The following is a 19,687-nucleotide window of genomic DNA, read 5'->3' as shown; positions in this document are numbered from 1 at the left end:
GAAGGGGAAGGAAGTAATTAGCAAGAGAGCTGAAAGGAAATATTTGCTATGTAAGGGAATAAAAGGCCTATAATTTCCCACCCAACTTGCAACAGAAGAGGGAGAACAAGAATAATTACCATAATAAAAAAAGAGCTAGAGAACCAGGCTCCTGACAGTATTTCTGTGACAAAAAGAGTTTAAGGTGGGCAGATCTTCCTAAATATTGGGCTGAGATGGAGATGGAACAAATTTGCAGAAAAGGTCCACACCAACACTGATGCAGCATCTGTACTTGTTAAAGCAGGGCTGTTAAACTCGCAGCCCGCGGGCCGGATGTATCACGTGCTGGCCATGGCCACGCCCAGTTTAGCGAAGGGGGGGGAAGTCGTGATACGTGACACTGCTGTGATGACACAAGTTTGACACCTTTGTGATAGATCATCAGACTTATACCTCAACTTACAACTACCCTCAGGGCTTTGAGGAGAGCAGCCATGCACAACTTGGAGATACAAATAAAGTGATAGATCCAATTCTTCAGGCTTCTTTAATACTAACTAAATTAGAGGAGCAGGGCTAACTAAATTAGAGGAGCAGGGCAAAAGCCCATACCAAAAAGGAAGTTGATATCAGATCCATTATGACTTGAATAAAATTTCAGTGAAAATTATTACTTTCTCAGCAATTTCATTAAAGATCAAAATTGATGAAACCAACATTTTTTAGCACATTTGGCTTCAACTAGGGACTTACCCACACATCCTGGGTGACATATTTTCCTCCTATTCTCAAGACATTTTGAAATCCAGTAACTAGCTAGCATACATTTCACCATTCCTCAGCAACAAGGCTAGTAGAGCTGCTGCCATCACATAAAGGCCAGCAAGCCAGGTTTGGAGAGGCCTAAGAGGGAGCAAACTGATAGTCGTGATTTGGCCTTCACAGCTCTTTGGAGACGCTGCAAAGAAAGAGCAGGAAAAGAGCTCTCTTTAGTCTCCTTCGGCTCTGCTCACCAGAACTCAGCCATCCCTCCTCACCTTGCTCAGTTTCCCTGCAGCTGATTGTTATTTTCCATCTGTGCCAGGTGGTGAGGAGGGAAGGCACCACTAAAGACACCACAGGCTTTCCGCACCTGCCTCTCAGTTCTTACCAGCTGATTGTCGGCTGACGTCTGGCAATTTGACTGATCATTCTGTATTATACTATTTGGTGAGTGCTATGTGTACCTTGACTGCGCTTTGTAATGTGACTGTGGGAGAGAGGGGGGAGGGGAGAGAAATGAAAACTTAAGCAGATTTATGATAAAATATATGGACTAAACACTCGAATTGTAAGATACATAAAAATTACTGCTGAGGCCCAGCTCCCTGCTTACAAATGGGAATATCCATGGAAAACCCTACATCTGATTTCCCAAAAGGTCAATATTCCCTTTAAACTGAAAACAAAAGAAAACGATGTAGCTATATTAAAAAAGATGCTTGTTCAAAAATTTTCTCACCTCCTTTACTTTTACTTTACAGAAACCGAAGGAGTGGCCCTTTTGAGCTATTTCCCACAGCTATTTGTTTCTGTGGGCTGAGATACCAAAGGTGCTTTTTCAAGAGGCAACTGGACTTTCTGTTTTTTCTTTGAAGATGTTTCGCTTCTCATCCAAGAATGAGAAACGAAACATCTTCAAAGAAAAAAATCAAAAAGTCCAGTTGCCTCTTGAAAAAGCACCTTTGGGACAACCATGACCTGGATGACTGCAAATCTCCATAGACATTAGGCTGAAATACATTTTGCATGACAGTTTTCTCGGCTGCGACTCTTCCTCCTGTCTACCAAGGTTATTCTCATGTACCATCCTGTCCTAAACTTTCATTTAGTGACAACACTAAATGTTACAACAGCATTGAAAAAAGTGACTTATGACCGTTTTTCACGTGTACAATTGTTGCACAATCCCCATGGTCACGTGATCAAAATTTGGATGCTTGGTAACTGGCATGTATTTATGATGGTTGTGCTGTCCTGGGGTCTCCTGACAAGCAAAATCCATGGGGAAGCTAGATTCACTTAGCTACTGTATTATTAACTTAACAACTGCAGTGCTTCACTTAACAACTATGGCAAGAAAAGTTGTAAAATGGGGCAAAACTCAACAACTTGTCTTGCTTAGCAGCATAAATTTCAGGTTCAATTGTGGTCGTAAGTCAAAGACTACCTTGTAGCTAATGAATAGTCGTCTGATCTCATGCCGCATATCCCCAACGAAGTATTCTCAAGATATCTTGAACCATGGTGTCTTTTCATTTTCAAAGGCCAATTTGTATTGTAATGATAGACTTTTAATTCATCGCAACTGAAAAGTATGAAACTGAAGACAACTAATGTAAGGTTTGAGCACCTTGAACTGTTTTCCCCAAAAGTTCAACCAGACCTCCAAAAGTTCAACCTCAAATGCAGCTATGAAGGGCAAATCATTTCTCTGGAGATTGAGGGTTGTTTAAATGTTTACAGGCAATCCCTTGTGCCATTTCTCAGTTAAAAATACCCCTTATTGCTCTGCTTTGCGAAAAAATGCACACCAGTGAGACAGACCGTAGTCTGGAGAGGGCTGTTTTAATTGGGCAAATGTACAAAGGGGAAAACAAAACAAAGGCAGGCAGGTTAAATAACTTTCTCAGTTATCTCTGCTATTTCTCCAGAGAAATGAACGCATGCATACACACATACACTAACTGCCCTTCAGTTGGGGGTAGAAAAACATTCAGGAAGTCCATCTCCCACACATAATATGCAATTGGCTAATTGTTGTCTCAGACTCGAAGGCTGAAGCGAGAATAGTGGCACTTCGGGGCGTGATCTACACAGGCATCACATGGCTCTTGCAAAAGCTTGTCAGACCTACAAAATGTCATTTGGGTTTTTTTTTCCATTCATAGCTTGCTCCCACGGTTTTGCTGATTATTGGATTGCTTGCTGGCTTCAGTAGGTTGGGCTTTTGTTCTCGAGGTAGATCTTTCTGTGGGTTTTTTTGTTTGACTAGACTAATAGAAAAAAGAATGCAGTTGCTCTACTGTGATTACAGAATGGGACAACTTGCCATGGCCAACTTACTGCAGCACAACTCGGCACGGCCAACTCGCTGTGGGACAACTCGCTATGGGACAATTTAACAATGTTTTAATTTTTGCCATTCACATTTCATTCTGTCCCTCCTTTTTCATCCTTCCTTTAATGATTCTATCCCACTATCTCTTTGATATTAGTATAACTCTTGTCCTGCAGCAAGGTGTCCTGCAGCAAGTTAGCTGTGGTGAGTTATGTTGCAGCGAGTTGGCCGAGGCAAGTTGGCCCTGGCAAGTTGGCTACGGCAAGTTGGCTATGGTGAGTTGGCCATGACAAGCTGGCTATGGCAAGTTGCCCAGACAAGTTGGCTGTGGTGAGTTAGCCATGACAAGCTGGCTATGGCAAGTTGCCCAGACAAGTTGGCTATGATGAGTTGGCCATGACAAGCTGGCTATGGCAAGTTGCCCAGACAAGTTGGCTGTGGTGAGTTGGCCATGACAAGCTGGCTATGGCAAGTTGCCCAGACAAGTTGGCTATGATGAGTTGGCCATGGCAAGTTGCCCAGACAAGTTGCCCATGACAAGTTGGCTGTGGTGAGTTAGCTATGGCAAGTTGCCCAGACAAGTTGGCCATGGTGAGTTGGCCATGACAACTTGGCCGTAGTCAGTTGACCATGGCAAGTTGGCCCTGGTGAATTGGCCATAGAGAATTGTCAAAGATCCTTTGACTGTCAGGGTTTGTCTTTGTGAGAATGCTGACAGTAATACCATGTTAAGGATTTCATAGTCCTTAATGTTCATTAATGAGTTTGATTGGACAGCTGCTCTTGACAGCAGCATCACAGCAGGAAAGCGGAGGACATATTACATCAGAGGAAAGTACTGGAAGAAATTAACATCAGGAAATGGGGCAAAGGTTCAATAGTTTCTCATCCACAGGCTGCACTTTGGCAATTAGCCTTTCTATTGGAGAAAAAGAACCTGAATGTGGCAATAAATAAATGGAATCATGTTTATTGGGTGTGTTTCTAATGAAGCTGCTCAAAGTACAAATACCAATAACTTCTCAAGCACTGCAATGGAAGTGATCCTGGATATTCAGCGCACAGAAAAGAGACAGTAGGGGTAAGGAACAGAATTTGTTCAAATTCCATCGAAGTACAAAGTTATCCAATTCACACTTCCTGACTGTTGCCAAGTTGGAACAGAAATATCAATCTTGAGTTTTTCAAATGTGAAAAATATCACAACCCAAAAATATAGACACCAAAATACATTATACTGGGGAACATGTCGATGTCGGGAAAATATCAGATCTGGGTAAATTAGGACATAATGCATACAAAATTTTGTTTGGAGAAATGTTTCATAAATTTGCCAAAGGACCTTTTTTTTTTTTATCCAGCAGCGAAATCCGGCCGGATCTATCCAGCTCGTGTGAACCAGTAGTGCCGATGTCAGGAGGCTCCACCCACCCTCTAGGAAGTCATTACATCCCATTTTTACCCTCTGCGCATACGCAAAAGAGGCACATGCGCATAGTGCGCACTCACGCTCCTGTGCGCTCCTGTTCCCGAACCGGTAGTGAAGATAAGTGTCACCATGGTTGTTTAATGCAACCTGGATGCGGCCGAAGCAGCTCAGAACTGACTAAACATTGGAAAATGAGACCCGGAAAAAAGGGACAATTGAGAGATTCTTTCCTACTTTCAAATTGAAAACCATTCCTTTATTAGTAGCTTGGGCAGGCCTTATTTAGACCTCATTTAGAATGTAGTTCACAGTAAAAAAAAAAAAACTGTGTAGCATGCACCAATGAAGCAGTATTTCAGAAAATCCTTATCCATGAGGAGGAACTATGCTTTGAACTGTGGTTCAAACCGAAATACAGGGAATATGATAAGCCTGTTTAAACAGAATCACTGCTGGGAAAACATTTATTTTACTCCATCCGTGGGGACAGCTCCTTTGGCAACTTGAACTTAAGGTCTTGACCTCCACCATGATTCTTTCCCATAAAGTAAACTAGCACACACATTTGTACCCCTGTGCCACTGGGTTTTGCTGCAATGCTTGTGTAAGGCAGTAATGTCTGTCACAGGTTCAGTGGGAATCTCCCACATTTTTAATGCTCAGGAAATGAAATGGTGCTGGAAATGTCTCTTGCATAAGCCATTTTTGGTAGTTATGTAACCGCATGTTTCTCATATCAAAAGCCTTTTATTCCGGTAGGGCTTGCTTAAGGAAGGCACTATATGCTTATTATCCAAATCTGCCTTTTGAAAATGTTTCCCCCAATGAGTACAATGTTCATGAGTCAAACTTGAGCAGGACTATCCATAGTTTATTAGCTCTGAATTTTGCTTAACTGAGGCCTGCCTTGACCAACCTGTCTTCAAACCTATTCATCTGCTCTTCTGGGATTATGTTTTCTTTACTATAGCTTCCCTCTAAGCATCAGTACCTGGGACAGAGAAAAGAACTTTTCTGCAACATTCCTAATGTGAGTAGGAACCTGACAGGAGATAATTGCTAGATCGTTCCCCCACTTGTCTCAGTGACTAGCTTCTTTCAACACTTTCAGGTTCTCTTTCTCCTCCCTAAATTGCCCCCACGGCCTGTAAGCACTAGCTGTGTTAATAGTGACATAGAGTAAGACGGTGGTTTTTGTTAGACTGGCACTGTTTGATCATTCAGTTGTGTCTTACAGCCAGACATCTGAGGTAGTTAGGTGGTAAAAAACCTAACAAGAAAGCTGTAGCTGTGTGATTACATTCAACAATGCGCTTTCTTAGGTTTAGTCCTTCCACTGTACCTATCTTCCACTCTACCTATCATCACAAATGTCTTGTATCTCTATAGGGATTGTTTTAATCAACTTCCAAATTCTCTCCTTGCAATGCTGCGCTATGTGTACCAACAATTAAGTTGAAAGGCTCTGACAAAAGCAAGTGCAGAATTTAACAGTCCTCAGGTTGCAGCAATGGTTGATGGAGATTTTTTTTCATCATCTTTCTCCTTTCTGCTCAAGGAAATGAATAATATCACTATCTCGTGAATCTTTCTTCCAAAACCACCACCATCATTTCCAGTTTTTTAAAGAAGGCTACCTTATATTATTTCTTGCCATGGTCCATTAGCTATGCAAAAGGGAGCCTTTTTCAAGATAACTTCATTGGGGCTAAGGAACAAATCTGTTTTTATGGAGAGACAGGTTGATGTTATAACGCTTCCAGGTTTGGCATGTTAAACTACTCTCTAGGATAATAGCCATGCTGCTTTATCTTAAACTCTTGTATTAGAGAAAAAATGGGCATTTTTTTACCCTGATGGTAATGACATAGTCCGTTGAATATATTTTAGATCCATTTTGGTGTCATTTTTTTTGTTCATTCATTCACTTCCAACACTTTGTGACTCAATAAGCATCATTTCAATAATATGGCCCAGCAATAACAGCTTCATTAATTTTTACAATACAATAATTAATTAATTTAATTCATAATTTTTTTAAGATTCATATTTTTAGGAAACAGCTTGCGTTCCAAAATCCAAAGCAAGCATGAGAGAAGAAAGCACAATAAACATTCGTGCAAATATGCACACATTGGTAGAAATGCTTACTCAGAAACAAATTCTTCTAAACTCAGTGGGACTTACTTCTTACTAATTCTATCTAGGATTGCAGGCTGTGATGTTTTATTTACACAATCCACAGCCAATGGAGCAGAATATGTGGAAAAGAGGCACAACGGGGGGGAGTCAGGATCAGAAAGGGCGAATTACATGTCAACTATGTGGAACCACCCTGCAAAATGGAGAGAAGGAATGCCAGCTGCAGTTTCAGCAGGTCTCAAAATCTTCCCATGTCAAGGATGATGCCAGCATTAGCTATTGTCTTCCCAGCCCTGAAAGCATGAAATTTCTCACGAAGCTCTGAATCCTGTGCCATTTCAAGCAAGGAAGTTCATTGCACATTTATCTCTAGGTGAATCGGAATGTTTGCTTGGAAACAGGTACCTTTAAGAGCTGGAATGCTGACCCCTAAATAAGAGGAGCTTAAACCTGCTGTTTCAAACAGGCATGTGCCTTGTTTTAACCCTCACTATTTTATGGTCCCGCAGATATGAAATGAGTAAACCTGGACCACAAAAAAGCAATTGGGTATGTTTTTTTTAAAAAACACACCAGATGATTAGACATTATGAATAATAATGCATACTTCCTTAAATGTCTCGAACCAATGAACAAGCTTTAGGGCTCCTTATCTGGCCCTTTCTTTTCAGAAGGTAGAAATCTCAAAAGAGATTTCATTTCTCTTAGTTTCTTACTAGGTTTCTCTAAAATACCATTTCTTTGAGTACAAGCAGCCTTAAAGTACAATTGAAATCAATAAAATTATTCCTGTTCAGACAGAAGTATAATTTCAGACCAAAGAGGTTTAAAATAAAAAGCATCCATAATTTAAAAAGCTCTGGTTGAATAAATAGGCCTTTATCTGGTGCTGAAAAGGATAATGTGAGTGCCTATCTCTTTAATGACTCTGGGCAATTAAAAGAGGAAAAACAAAGTTATATGGGTGGGGAAATCACAACTAATCATAAGACTACACTCTACCAATTAAAATAATACCCAGACTAGGGGGCAGCCACCCTATCTAAAGGCATAAGAAGACAACCAAGTGTTTAATGATTTTCTGAATGACATTGTGGAGGGAGAGATACAGGAATCTCAGGGAGGGGTATCAGGGAGCAAGACCCTCACAGAGAAGGTCCACATTCTGGGTTCCACAGGTTTACACTGTTCAATCCAGGTGTGAAATCCAGCAGGTTCTGACAGGTTCTGGAGAACCAGTAGCAGAAATTTTGAGTAGTTTGGAGAGTCAGCAAATACCACCTCTGGCTGGCCCCAGAGTGGGGTGGGAATGGAGATTTTGCAGTATCCTTCCCCTGCCACGTCCATCAAGCCACGCCCACCAAGCCATGCCCACAGAACTGGTAGTAAAAAAATTTGGATTTCACCACTGGTTCAACCAATGGGATCCAGAACATACCAACCCTACCTTATCTTACTGGAAAGGCATTAAAACTGGGCACATATAAATGTGGTTGCCAGGAAGAATTTCTGGGAAGATTGTTATAAAAGCAGAAACACCCTGGCCAAAAAGGTTCTGCCCCAGTCATTATTTGCCCCACTTCATTGAAGGGAGCACTGGGGGGCAGAGTTTCTATTGTGGTTTCTAGGGTTCAAATACAGTCAGAGCAGAGATAAGAATAACTTGGTCCCAAGCTATTCTGAATCTTAAAATAACAGCTTTACACCAAGCCCAGCAATAAATTGGGGTCAATGCAGCTGACAATCCACTGTGCAATGTGATCAAAATACCTAGAAGCATGAAGTATGCTGTTTTTATTTCATTTTATTTTGCAATACACATTATGTGGCTACACTTAACTGTATATCTTACAGTTTTAAAAGCTGCTGGTTTAAAATGTAGGAGCCTACTGTTCAACATGTGTGAGGGAAGATATTCCCTTAGACTGATAGAAAGCAGTAGTTTGCCCCTCAGTTACTCCTAAGAGCAGGAATAAGTTCAGATCAGCAGCTGTTTGGAACAGTGTTGCATAGAAGCATTAATCCAAGTTAGCAAAAAGTGTGCACACACCTCACTGTTTAGCACCTTCTTACACAACAGTCTTGCTCTTACAGAAAAATCCAAAGCTGATGGGAAAACTCACAAACTCTTAGAACTGTCATTTAAATCATAACCAGTCATCTTGAAAGAGATGGAATTATTTGAATTACTGTTATAAATACAGGAATAAATACATGAACAGGCAACTAAGGGAAGTGGAAGGAAAGAAGAAGGAAAAGGGGAAGGAAAAGATATACCTTGACATTTAAATCCCTATCACATTATTATTTCTAGATAATTCACTTAGTATTATGAATGAGCAATTTCTTCATATAATATAAAACAGTTTTGTCTATTAGACGGGCCCACCAAAACTATTAGCTGGTCTATTTCTAGAAACTAGTCTCCCTACAGACTCTCCATTTGCATCCACCAACCTCAGGATCCCACCAGTCTTTCTAATCAGTGTGTGAATAGGTGAGTTCCTCCCTCTAAAGCAGGGGTGTCAAACTCAATTTCATTGAGGGCTCCATCAGGGTTCTGTTTCACCTCAGGGGTCCATGCGGACGTGTCCAGGTGGGCATGTCCAGCTCAACGTCACTCGTGTCAGGGGCACCTGTGGTGGCCCGGGCAAGTCTGGAGGGATCCACTTTTGCTAGCACTTTCCCAGCCAAAATGGAGCTCAGGGAGGCCCCCAGGCTCCATTTTTGACTGTGACGACCTCCTGCAGCCTTTTGCCAACAAAAAGGGGCCACCGTGTGCAGCCCTCCCAAGCTCTGTTTTCACTGGCAGAGGCACCACGGGCCAGTCTTTCACTGTTTCCAAGGTGGCCCCGCAGGCCAGATCTAAGCATCCCGTGGGCCGCATCTGGCCCACAGGCCTTGAGTTTGACACCTCTGCTCTAAAGGCAGCCATAGCATCCACAGGAGGATCTCAAAGTTTTGGCTGGAGGTGGGGGAGAGGATTTGGGAGTCACATGGTAAAAGTAAAACTATTTCCAAGTATTTTATATCTGCTCAGAGTGAAAAATGACTTGATGGCACATAATATTGGACAACCAGATATGAGCTTTGATAAAAACTGTCCAAGTGGTCGAATCAATGTAATCGGGGTGGCGGGGGGGGACGGGACACAGGAGGAAATACTCTGTGAATTGTCATAAATGGATAGGTAGGAACAAAACAAGAATATTCATTAAAAAATTGCCTGGGATATTTGGAGATCTAAGAATGAATGAGAATGGAGACTGTTTGATGAGTATCTGCTTAAAAAAAAGAAATTTATAAAATATTTGTTCAAATGTATGTGTTAAGAATAAGCGTGTGATGACAGGTTCCACATGTTGAACATACCATTATAAGAGTGTTACAAGGAGATCTTCAGAACAATTCATAGGAAAAAAAATCAAAGAAGTGAAAGAAATTAAAATGAAAATAGAATGACTGCAAGAAGAGTATGAGTCCTGTATGAAAAAATATTAGAAGACAGACTAATCTCTCAAGTGAATGAATAGAAAGCAGACAAGGAAAAAGGATGTTAAAACAGCTTTCATTTTCACTGAATAAAAAGAATTCTGCTATGAAGTGCAGAAATGAAAAGGTGGAATGATAAGGTGAAAGAGCTGAATATGAGGAAAAACACCAAGAGAATGTGCATGCCAAAAAAAGATAGATATTGCATAACATATATAGAGAGAGAAAAAGATCATTGCAAAAAAAATGAGCAAGGAACAGTTAACATTAAGAGTCACAGTCTTCAAATATCTGACGGATTGTCATACAGAAAGAATGGGTTATTCTCTGTTGTTCCAAAGGGCAAGATCAGAAGCAATAGGTTAACTTTTAAAGGAAGATATTTCAGGCTACATATCAGGGAGAGCTCCCTGTCTATGTGAGCTGTGCACCAGCTTTACCACATAAAATAAGGTTCCCATCACTACAGATCTTCAAAAGTGTCTAACTATCATCTAGATTTTAGATTAACAGAGTTGGATGGGACTTTGTAAGTCATCTAGTCCAACCCACTGCCCAAGCAGGAGACCCTACACCATTTCTGACAAATGGCAGTCCAATCTCTTCTTGAAAGCCTCCAGTGATGAAGCTCCAAAGGCAAGCTGTTTCATTGGTTGATTGTTCTCACTGTCAGAAAATTTCTCCTTATTTCTAGGTTGAATCTCTCCTTAATCAGTTTCCATCCATTATTCCTTCTCTGGCCTTCAGGTGCCTTGGAAAATAGCTTGACCCCTTCCTTTCTGTGGCAGCCCCTCAAATGTTGGAACACTGCCAGCATGTCTCCCCTGGTCCTTCTTTTCACTAGATCAACCATGCCCAGTTCCTGTAACCGTTCTTCATATGTTTTGGTCTCCAGTCCCCTAATCATCCTGGTTGCTCTTCTCTGCACTCTTTCAAGAGTCTCAACATCTTTTTTATAGTGTGGTGACTAAAACTGAATGCATTATTCTAGGTGTGGTCTTACTAAGGCTTTATAGAGTAGTACCTCGCTTGACCTTGATTATATCCCTCTGTTAATGCAGTTTAGGATTGCATTGGCTTTTTTGTCTGCCGCTGCACACTGTTTTCTCATATTTAGCTGGTTGTCCACTAAGACTCCAATATCCCTGTCAGAGTCACTGTTATTAAGTCTGGTTTCACCCAGTCTATATGTGTACTTTTCTTGCCTAAGTGTAAGACTTTACTTTTCTCTATATTGAATTTCATTTTGTTTGATAGGGCTCAGTGTTCGAGTCTGTCGTGATCCATCTGGGTCTTTTCTGAACAGAGGGTTAGACAAGATGACTTCTAAAAATCCTTCCAATTCCATGATTTTAATGCAACAAAGGGTATGAATCTATAATGTAGTCCACCAAAGATCAATTAACTGTATTTCATAGAGAACAGAGTGAACAATTACAAATTAAATATTAATGGTGAAAATGTAACATAACCGAATTTGTATAATTTGGTAGACTATTTATTAAAATAGAAAAAAATGAGAAAGTTTTGACATTGTTTATATGTTATTGAAATAAGTGAAAACTCCTGGGTAAGAGTGCTTGTGCCCATTTTGTTATATGGAAATAAATGCTGAACGTGGCAGGAGAAACAAAAATTAAATTATGTGGGAATGGAGAACTTAAGTATGTGATAAAATCAGAAGAGAGGGGATCAAGCTGAATGGTTCTGGAATGAATGTGAACTGAACCCAAAAGTGTTCAGTAGAAAAGAGAGAATAATAAAGTTCAAAATAAATATACGAAAGAAGAATGAATGGGTTGAGAAGATAAGGAGGGATGAGAAACTTACGTTGGATGGAGACAATAATGTTCCAAAGAGGGAGGTGAAGGAATTTAAAGGACAAAATACGATGTGTGTGAAGTGATATATAAATGTGGAGGAAGAAAGGATGGCTTGTAAAGCTCAAAACATAAAGCAAAGCTGGCTGAGGAACTCTGGGAGTTGAAGTCCACAAGTCTTAAAGGGACCAAGGTTGAGACCTCTGATGTAGAAAGCTATAGCAAATGGTTTTGGTATAAACCTGGTTTAGCTACATACCCTTTTCTTCTTTTACCATGTTTCGTGCCTTGAATTTCTAAAGGTTTCTATTTTTGTCTTCTCTTCAAGACTTTGCATAATGTTGCTTACCTGAAAAATAAATAGCAGGGTAGTTATAGATGGATGGATATGTGTACTGTATGCATGATTTTCTTTACATATAAAACTACAAAAGAGAGCTACAGTTAAAAAGGAACAGATCAGCTTGAATTCTACTAGTTAGTTAATTCCAACATTTGCATGCCACTTTCTTGAACAATTCAAATTTAAAGCTATTCTTGGTAGCCCTTTTAGGGTTGTGTTTGAAATAAATAATAATCGTTGCAATTGGTTAATTTGGCTGACTTTGAAGACATGACAAAATTATAACAAAATAGTCATGAGAATGTCAGATTCCAAGAGCAGAGGCAACAGGTGTTTAAATAATGCCATTTTCTAGTATTATATCTTATTACCTTTCTGGATTAAATGTAACCCTGATATTCAACAACCAGCTTCCAGAGTTAATATTCAGGACATTGTGGGAGGAGAGCCACTTTAATCCACTGTAATCAGAAATCAAAGAGAATCTGGACAGGATATAAATTTGTCAGACAAAAAGAAGCAATGCATGCAAAACAACAAAATAATACAGGTAGTCCTCGACTTACACCAGTTCATTTAATGACTGTTCAAAGTTACAACAGCACTGAAAAAAGAGACTTATGGCTGTTTTTCATAATTACGACTGTTGCATCATCCCCATGTTCACAATTCAGATGCTTGGCAACTGGTTCATATTTATGACGGTTGCAATATCCTGGGATCATACAGTAATTTACTTAACAACTAAGGTAGTAAAACGGGGCAAAATCACTTAACAAGTGTTTCACTTAGCAACATAAATTTTGGGCTCAATTGTGGTCGTAACTTGAGGACTACCTGTAATAATAAACCATTTCCTATGCTCTTTACCTCAAAGAACCTCAGCATTTTGTTCTCTTAGTCATTGTGGATTGTAAAGCAATGCCCCACAATTCTCTCTTGATACATGACAGGTATCCACATTATTCCTGCCCAGAAGGAGTCTTTAATACTACCAAGCTTATAGGCACTCCTGCTGACTAGAAAATCCAGAAAACTCCTACCTAGGAAAAGCAACTCCTTCCACACTGCCTTCAAGAGACACTGTAATGGCACATCCATGGAGTCACAACCTGAACTTAAAGGTATACAAGGTTCTTTTGTATACTAATTATGCCAGCTGCTTGATCAACCTTTAAAGAATAAATATACCTTCCATAAAAAGAGGGGTGGGGAGTAAAGATATCCTCAAATTGAGCGGACTGAACTCCTGGTGACTTCATGAACACATGTAAAAAAATTAAAAATCATGCACTGGCCTTGGAATTTCTTACTTGGACTCCTATCCAATGACTAATCAGGGCTCAGCCTCCAGACCTAGACAGGTCAGTCAGATGCTGCCATCTGTTGAGGTTCCTTAAAGTAAAGAGATTAGGAAACTGTTTCTCTTTTTCTCCTTGTGATGTGTTTTTTGCTCAGTCTTATCTCTTTCGTTGGAATCATGATTACTATTCCAGGGTTACAGATGAGACCCTGAGGGTGAAGGAGAGTGGGTAACCAGAATTCATCCTTTAGGGAACCCTATTGAAGTGAGATGGAATTCAGCTTTTCAGATTCAGATCCAGGCTGCCTCTTAAAAGGATCCGTTTCAAAAGAACCTGATCCTCCCCACAGCATTTCTCTGTTCTTGAAAGTCCCATTAGTGACCAGAGAAGCTTTTGACCAGCTGAATTGCTCCCTGGGAATTCTTGAATAGGGAAAGAAGGGACTAATGTGATTCCTGCTTGGGCAAACTACATCCCACTGCTTCAATTAGCTGCAGCACGATACTTTTAGTAAGACCTGGTGTGGGTATGGGTGTGTTTGTCCTTGCCTTGTCGGTCAGGATTTTGCAATCATCTTTGAGGTTTGCAGAAGAGCAAAGGGATTCACGGACACCAATCTCAAAGAGCTGGAACTAATAGCGGTTTCTCCCACTGGCATCCCTGACCTGTTACACCCACACTCAGTCACACACGCTCTGGAGGCGAGGGAAAAAATACTCCTTCCGAAGCGCCAGCGATCCTTGTTAAGGGCTCTGTGCCTAATTGCCGGGGCCCTAAAGAGCCAGATAAGCCACCGGTGGAGAAGTCGAGGTTACAGGGCTCCTAGCTCGGACGCGTGACTAATAGTAGCCAGCCGAGCGGTGGTGGGTGGGGTGAAAGGAAGACGAGCTGAAGGGAAAGCAGGAATGCCCTTGCCGGGAAAGGCGAAGGAGGGAGGAAGGGAAGGGAAGGGAAAGGGGTGGGGGACAGAGCGAGCCTCGCGTTGGTTCCCAGCCAGGGAGGCTGAGCCTGCAGGATCCCCGGCATCATGAGCCGGCCCACTCCGTCAGGCAGCGCGGAGAGAGACGGGCAGGCGCGTCAGGGTTGCAGGGGAGTGATTGGAGCGGTACCGTCAGGCTGCGGGAAGAGCGGGAGGCGGGCTTTGGGCGCCGCCGGACTGAAGAGAGCAGCCCCTTCCCTCTACCGGCCGCGGGCTTGCGGACCGCTCTGGGTGAGTGGGCGAGCGGGTCAGGCGGGAGCCCCGCGCGGGAAAGGCAGGGGCGGGGCGCCAGGGGACGGACGGGTGGATTGTCTCCAGCCGCGGAGTGTCCAGGGGGAACCCGCAGGGCCAAGAGTCGCCTCGGGAAGCTCCCCCTGGCCGGGGTGGGGGAAGGGAGGGGAGCTTGAATGTTCATGCCACAGCTGCGAGCCTGAGCAGGAGAAACAAAAATTAAATTATGTGGGAATGGAGAACTTAAGTATGTGATAAAATCAGAAGAGAGGGGATCAAGCTGAATGGTTCTGGAATGAATGTGAACTGAACCCAAAAGTGTTCAGTAGAAAAGAGAGAATAATAAAGTTCAAAATAAATATACGAAAGAAGAATGAATGGGTTGAGAAGATAAGGAGGGATGAGAAACTTACGTTGGATGGAGACAATAATGTTCCAAAGAGGGAGGTGAAGGAATTTAAAGGACAAAATACGATGTGTGTGAAGTGATATATAAATGTGGAGGAAGAAAGGATGGCTTGTAAAGCTCAAAACATAAAGCAAAGCTGGCTGAGGAACTCTGGGAGTTGAAGTCCACAAGTCTTAAAGGGACCAAGGTTGGAGACCTCTGATGTAGAAAGCTATAGCAAATGGTTTTGGTATAAACCTGGTTTAGCTACATACCCTTTTCTTCTTTTTACCATGTTTCGTGCCTTGAATTTCTAAAGGTTTCTATTTTTTGTCTTCTCTTCAAGACTTTGCATAATGTTGCTTACCTGAAAAATAAATAGCAGGGTAGTTATAGATGGATGGATATGTGTACTGTATGCATGATTTTCTTTTACATATAAAACTACAAAAAGAGAGCTACAGTTAAAAAAAGGAACAGATCAGCTTGAATTCTACTAGTTAGTTAATTCCAACATTTGCATGCCACTTTCTTGAACAATTCAAATTTAAAGCTATTCTTGGTAGCCCTTTTTAGGGTTGTGTTTGAAATAAATAATAATCGTTGCAATTGGTTAATTTGGCTGACTTTGAAGACATGACAAAATTATAACAAAATAGTCATGAGAATGTCAGATTCCAAGAGCAGAGGCAACAGGTGTTTAAATAATGCCATTTTTCTAGTATTATATCTTATTACCTTTCTGGATTAAATGTAACCCTGATATTCAACAACCAGCTTCCAGAGTTAATATTCAGGACATTGTGGGAGGAGAGCCACTTTAATCCACTGTAATCAGAAATCAAAGAGAATCTGGACAGGATATAAATTTGTCAGACAAAAAGAAGCAATGCATGCAAAACAACAAAATAATACAGGTAGTCCTCGACTTACACCAGTTCATTTAATGACTGTTCAAAGTTACAACAGCACTGAAAAAAGAGACTTATGGCTGTTTTTCATAATTACGACTGTTGCATCATCCCCATGTTCACAATTCAGATGCTTGGCAACTGGTTCATATTTATGACGGTTGCAATATCCTGGGATCATACAGTAATTTACTTAACAACTAAGGTAGTAAAACGGGGCAAAATCACTTAACAAGTGTTTCACTTAGCAACATAAATTTTGGGCTCAATTGTGGTCGTAACTTGAGGACTACCTGTAATAATAAACCATTTCCTATGCTCTTTACCTCAAAGAACCTCAGCATTTTGTTCTCTTAGTCATTGTGGATTGTAAAGCAATGCCCCACAATTCTCTCTTGATACATGACAGGTATCCACATTATTCCTGCCCAGAAGGAGTCTTTAATACTACCAAGCTTATAGGCACTCCTGCTGACTAGAAAATCCAGAAAACTCCTACCTAGGAAAAGCAACTCCTTCCACACTGCCTTCAAGAGACACTGTAATGGCACATCCATGGAGTCACAACCTGAACTTAAAGGTATACAAGGTTCTTTTGTATACTAATTATGCCAGCTGCTTGATCAACCTTTAAAGAATAAATATACCTTCCATAAAAAGAGGGGTGGGGAGTAAAGATATCCTCAAATTGAGCGGACTGAACTCCTGGTGACTTCATGAACACATGTAAAAAAATTAAAAATCATGCACTGGCCTTGGAATTTCTTACTTGGACTCCTATCCAATGACTAATCAGGGCTCAGCCTCCAGACCTAGACAGGTCAGTCAGATGCTGCCATCTGTTGAGGTTCCTTAAAGTAAAGAGATTAGGAAACTGTTTCTCTTTTTTTCTCCCTTGTGATGTGTTTTTTGCTCAGTCTTATCTCTTTCGTTGGAATCATGATTACTATTCCAGGGTTACAGATGAGACCCTGAGGGTGAAGGAGAGTGGGTAACCAGAATTCATCCTTTAGGGAACCCTATTGAAGTGAGATGGAATTCAGCTTTTCAGATTCAGATCCAGGCTGCCTCTTAAAAGGATCCGTTTCAAAAGAACCTGATCCTCCCCACAGCATTTCTCTGTTCTTGAAAGTCCCATTAGTGACCAGAGAAGCTTTTGACCAGCTGAATTGCTCCCTGGGAATTCTTGAATAGGGAAAGAAGGGACTAATGTGATTCCTGCTTGGGCAAACTACATCCCACTGCTTCAATTAGCTGCAGCACGATACTTTTAGTAAGACCTGGTGTGGGTATGGGTGTGTTTGTCCTTGCCTTGTCGGTCAGGATTTTGCAATCATCTTTGAGGTTTGCAGAAGAGCAAAGGGATTCACGGACACCAATCTCAAAGAGCTGGAACTAATAGCGGTTTCTCCCACTGGCATCCCTGACCTGTTACACCCACACTCAGTCACACACGCTCTGGAGGCGAGGGAAAAAATACTCCTTCCGAAGCGCCAGCGATCCTTGTTAAGGGCTCTGTGCCTAATTGCCGGGGCCCTAAAGAGCCAGATAAGCCACCGGTGGAGAAGTCGAGGTTACAGGGCTCCTAGCTCGGACGCGTGACTAATAGTAGCCAGCCGAGCGGTGGTGGGTGGGGTGAAAGGAAGACGAGCTGAAGGGAAAGCAGGAATGCCCTTGCCGGGAAAGGCGAAGGAGGGGAGGGAAGGGAAGGGAAGGGAAAGGGGGTGGGGGACAGAGCGAGCCTCGCGTTGGTTCCCAGCCAGGGAGGCTGAGCCTGCAGGATCCCCGGCATCATGAGCCGGCCCACTCCGTCAGGCAGCGCGGAGAGAGACGGGCAGGCGCGTCAGGGTTGCAGGGGAGTGATTGGAGCGGTACCGTCAGGCTGCGGGAAGAGCGGGAGGCGGGCTTTGGGCGCCGCCGGACTGAAGAGAGCAGCCCCTTCCCTCTACCGGCCGCGGGCTTGCGGACCGCTCTGGGTGAGTGGGCGAGCGGGTCAGGCGGGAGCCCCGCGCGGGAAAGGCAGGGGCGGGGCGCCAGGGGACGGACGGGTGGATTGTCTCCAGCCGCGGAGTGTCCAGGGGGAACCCGCAGGGCCAAGAGTCGCCTCGGGAAGCTCCCCCTGGCCGGGGTGGGGGAAGGGAGGGGAGCTTGAATGTTCATGCCACAGCTGCGAGCCTGAGAAGGGCGAGAGGTTTCGGGGCTGCCCCCGCCAGCGCTCCTCGCCTCGGCTAAGCCCTGAGCGGGAACTTGCAGTGCGCGGGCCGAGTTCTCAGAGCGCTCCGGGGCAGGCGGGTCCCCGCTTGGCGCTTTATCAGTCCTGCTGCCTGGAGGCTGTCTTCGGAATCGCCCCGCCACAAGCCGGGGAGTTCCCGGGAAGGAGCTGTCCAAGTTCTGGACTGATCTCCCTGCTTCGTTGGCGGAAGCGAGGCTGGCAGCCCAGCGGGGAGGCTGCGATCTCTGCCCGTTACCCGTAGCGGATCGGAGCTGCGAGTTGCCTGCTCTGCATGTTAATAAGTCGGCAGTGCGGATGGTGGCTGGATAATGCGGGATGCGGAGAGGGAAGGTGGAGGGCAACTGCACGGTCTCCGCCGCGGGTCAGGAGCGGGAAGAATGGACCAGGAGAACTTGGAGAGTGAAAACTGAAAAGGGGGAGAGAAAGGGGGTCTATGGTGTACAGGGCAGTTAACTTACCTACAACCTGTCACACGCAGCCTTTCAAGCGAGTGAGAAGGCACCTAGTTAGGAGGGGTGGATGGACCCCCCCCCAGTATTAGGAAACGCTGCAAGTCCCCAGAGAGGTTGATACACATGCTCCACCTGCAGCCTGTCTCCAGTACTCGGCTGGCTGCTCTGCCAATGTCATTCTGTGCACCTGTATTCCCCACAATTCCCGCCATCATCCTGGTAGTTTTGGAAAAGTGAAAGATGAATCGTGGAAATAAATGAGCAAATTATTGTATCTGCTCATTGACAGGAAAGCAAACTCTCCTTGGGACAACCTCCAGATAAGATATGGGACAGGTGGCCAGTGAGGAACAGGTGGAAACAGTTCATTTAATAATCCAACTATCTCTCTAAGAACGTCTAAATGGCAAACAAAACAAAAACAAATTCATTTCAAAAAATCCAGCTAAAACTGCATCAATGCTTGATGCTCGTAATAAACCACTAGACAGATATGTCCATGCCAGAACTCCCCTGCTAACATCCCAACACTAATCGCCTTAGGGTCATTAATGGTCTCATGTCTTCCCAGTCTTGTGGAAGGACAATAGGACAGGCTGGACATATTCCAGAGGTGAGGCTGCTCATAGAAGGGAAGAAATGCTGGCAATACTCAATCTCAGGCCAGCCAAAGGATGCTGCCAAGGCTGTCTGGATCTGGATGGGGAAGAACCACCTTTGGCTCGACCCTAAGAGGATTGTAGATTTTAGCTTCTGTCATCACCACCCCATCCAAATCCAATGACTATCCATCATTTGAATGTGGTTACATTCCTGTACTCAGTGCACAATGTCTCTGAAGTGTGTTTGTTGGATGATATTCTCCAAACTGCAATGGACTG

The 19,687-nt window shown here is 43.0% G+C and overlaps 1 protein-coding gene across 5 annotated transcripts in view; it reads left to right on the top strand.

The window, feature by feature from the left end:
- CPLX2 (complexin 2) overlaps positions 1-19,687 on the top strand; it is a 173,402-nt gene that overhangs the window by 136,086 nt on the left and 17,629 nt on the right. The window contains exon 1 of one of the 5 annotated variants that reach the window (XM_058171141.1): positions 17,961-18,097. The exons of the other annotated variants lie outside the window; for them this stretch is intronic. The gene's annotated coding sequence lies outside the window, so the exon portion shown is untranslated. Of the gene's footprint in view, positions 1-17,960; positions 18,098-19,687 lie in introns of those variants that run through there. 5 annotated transcript variants of the gene reach the window in all.

Source organism: Ahaetulla prasina, chromosome 2 (genome assembly GCF_028640845.1).
Source record: "Ahaetulla prasina isolate Xishuangbanna chromosome 2, ASM2864084v1, whole genome shotgun sequence".
Classification (NCBI taxonomy): Eukaryota; Metazoa; Chordata; class Lepidosauria; order Squamata; family Colubridae; genus Ahaetulla; species Ahaetulla prasina.
This window is presented reverse-complemented; position numbering and strand designations above follow the sequence as displayed.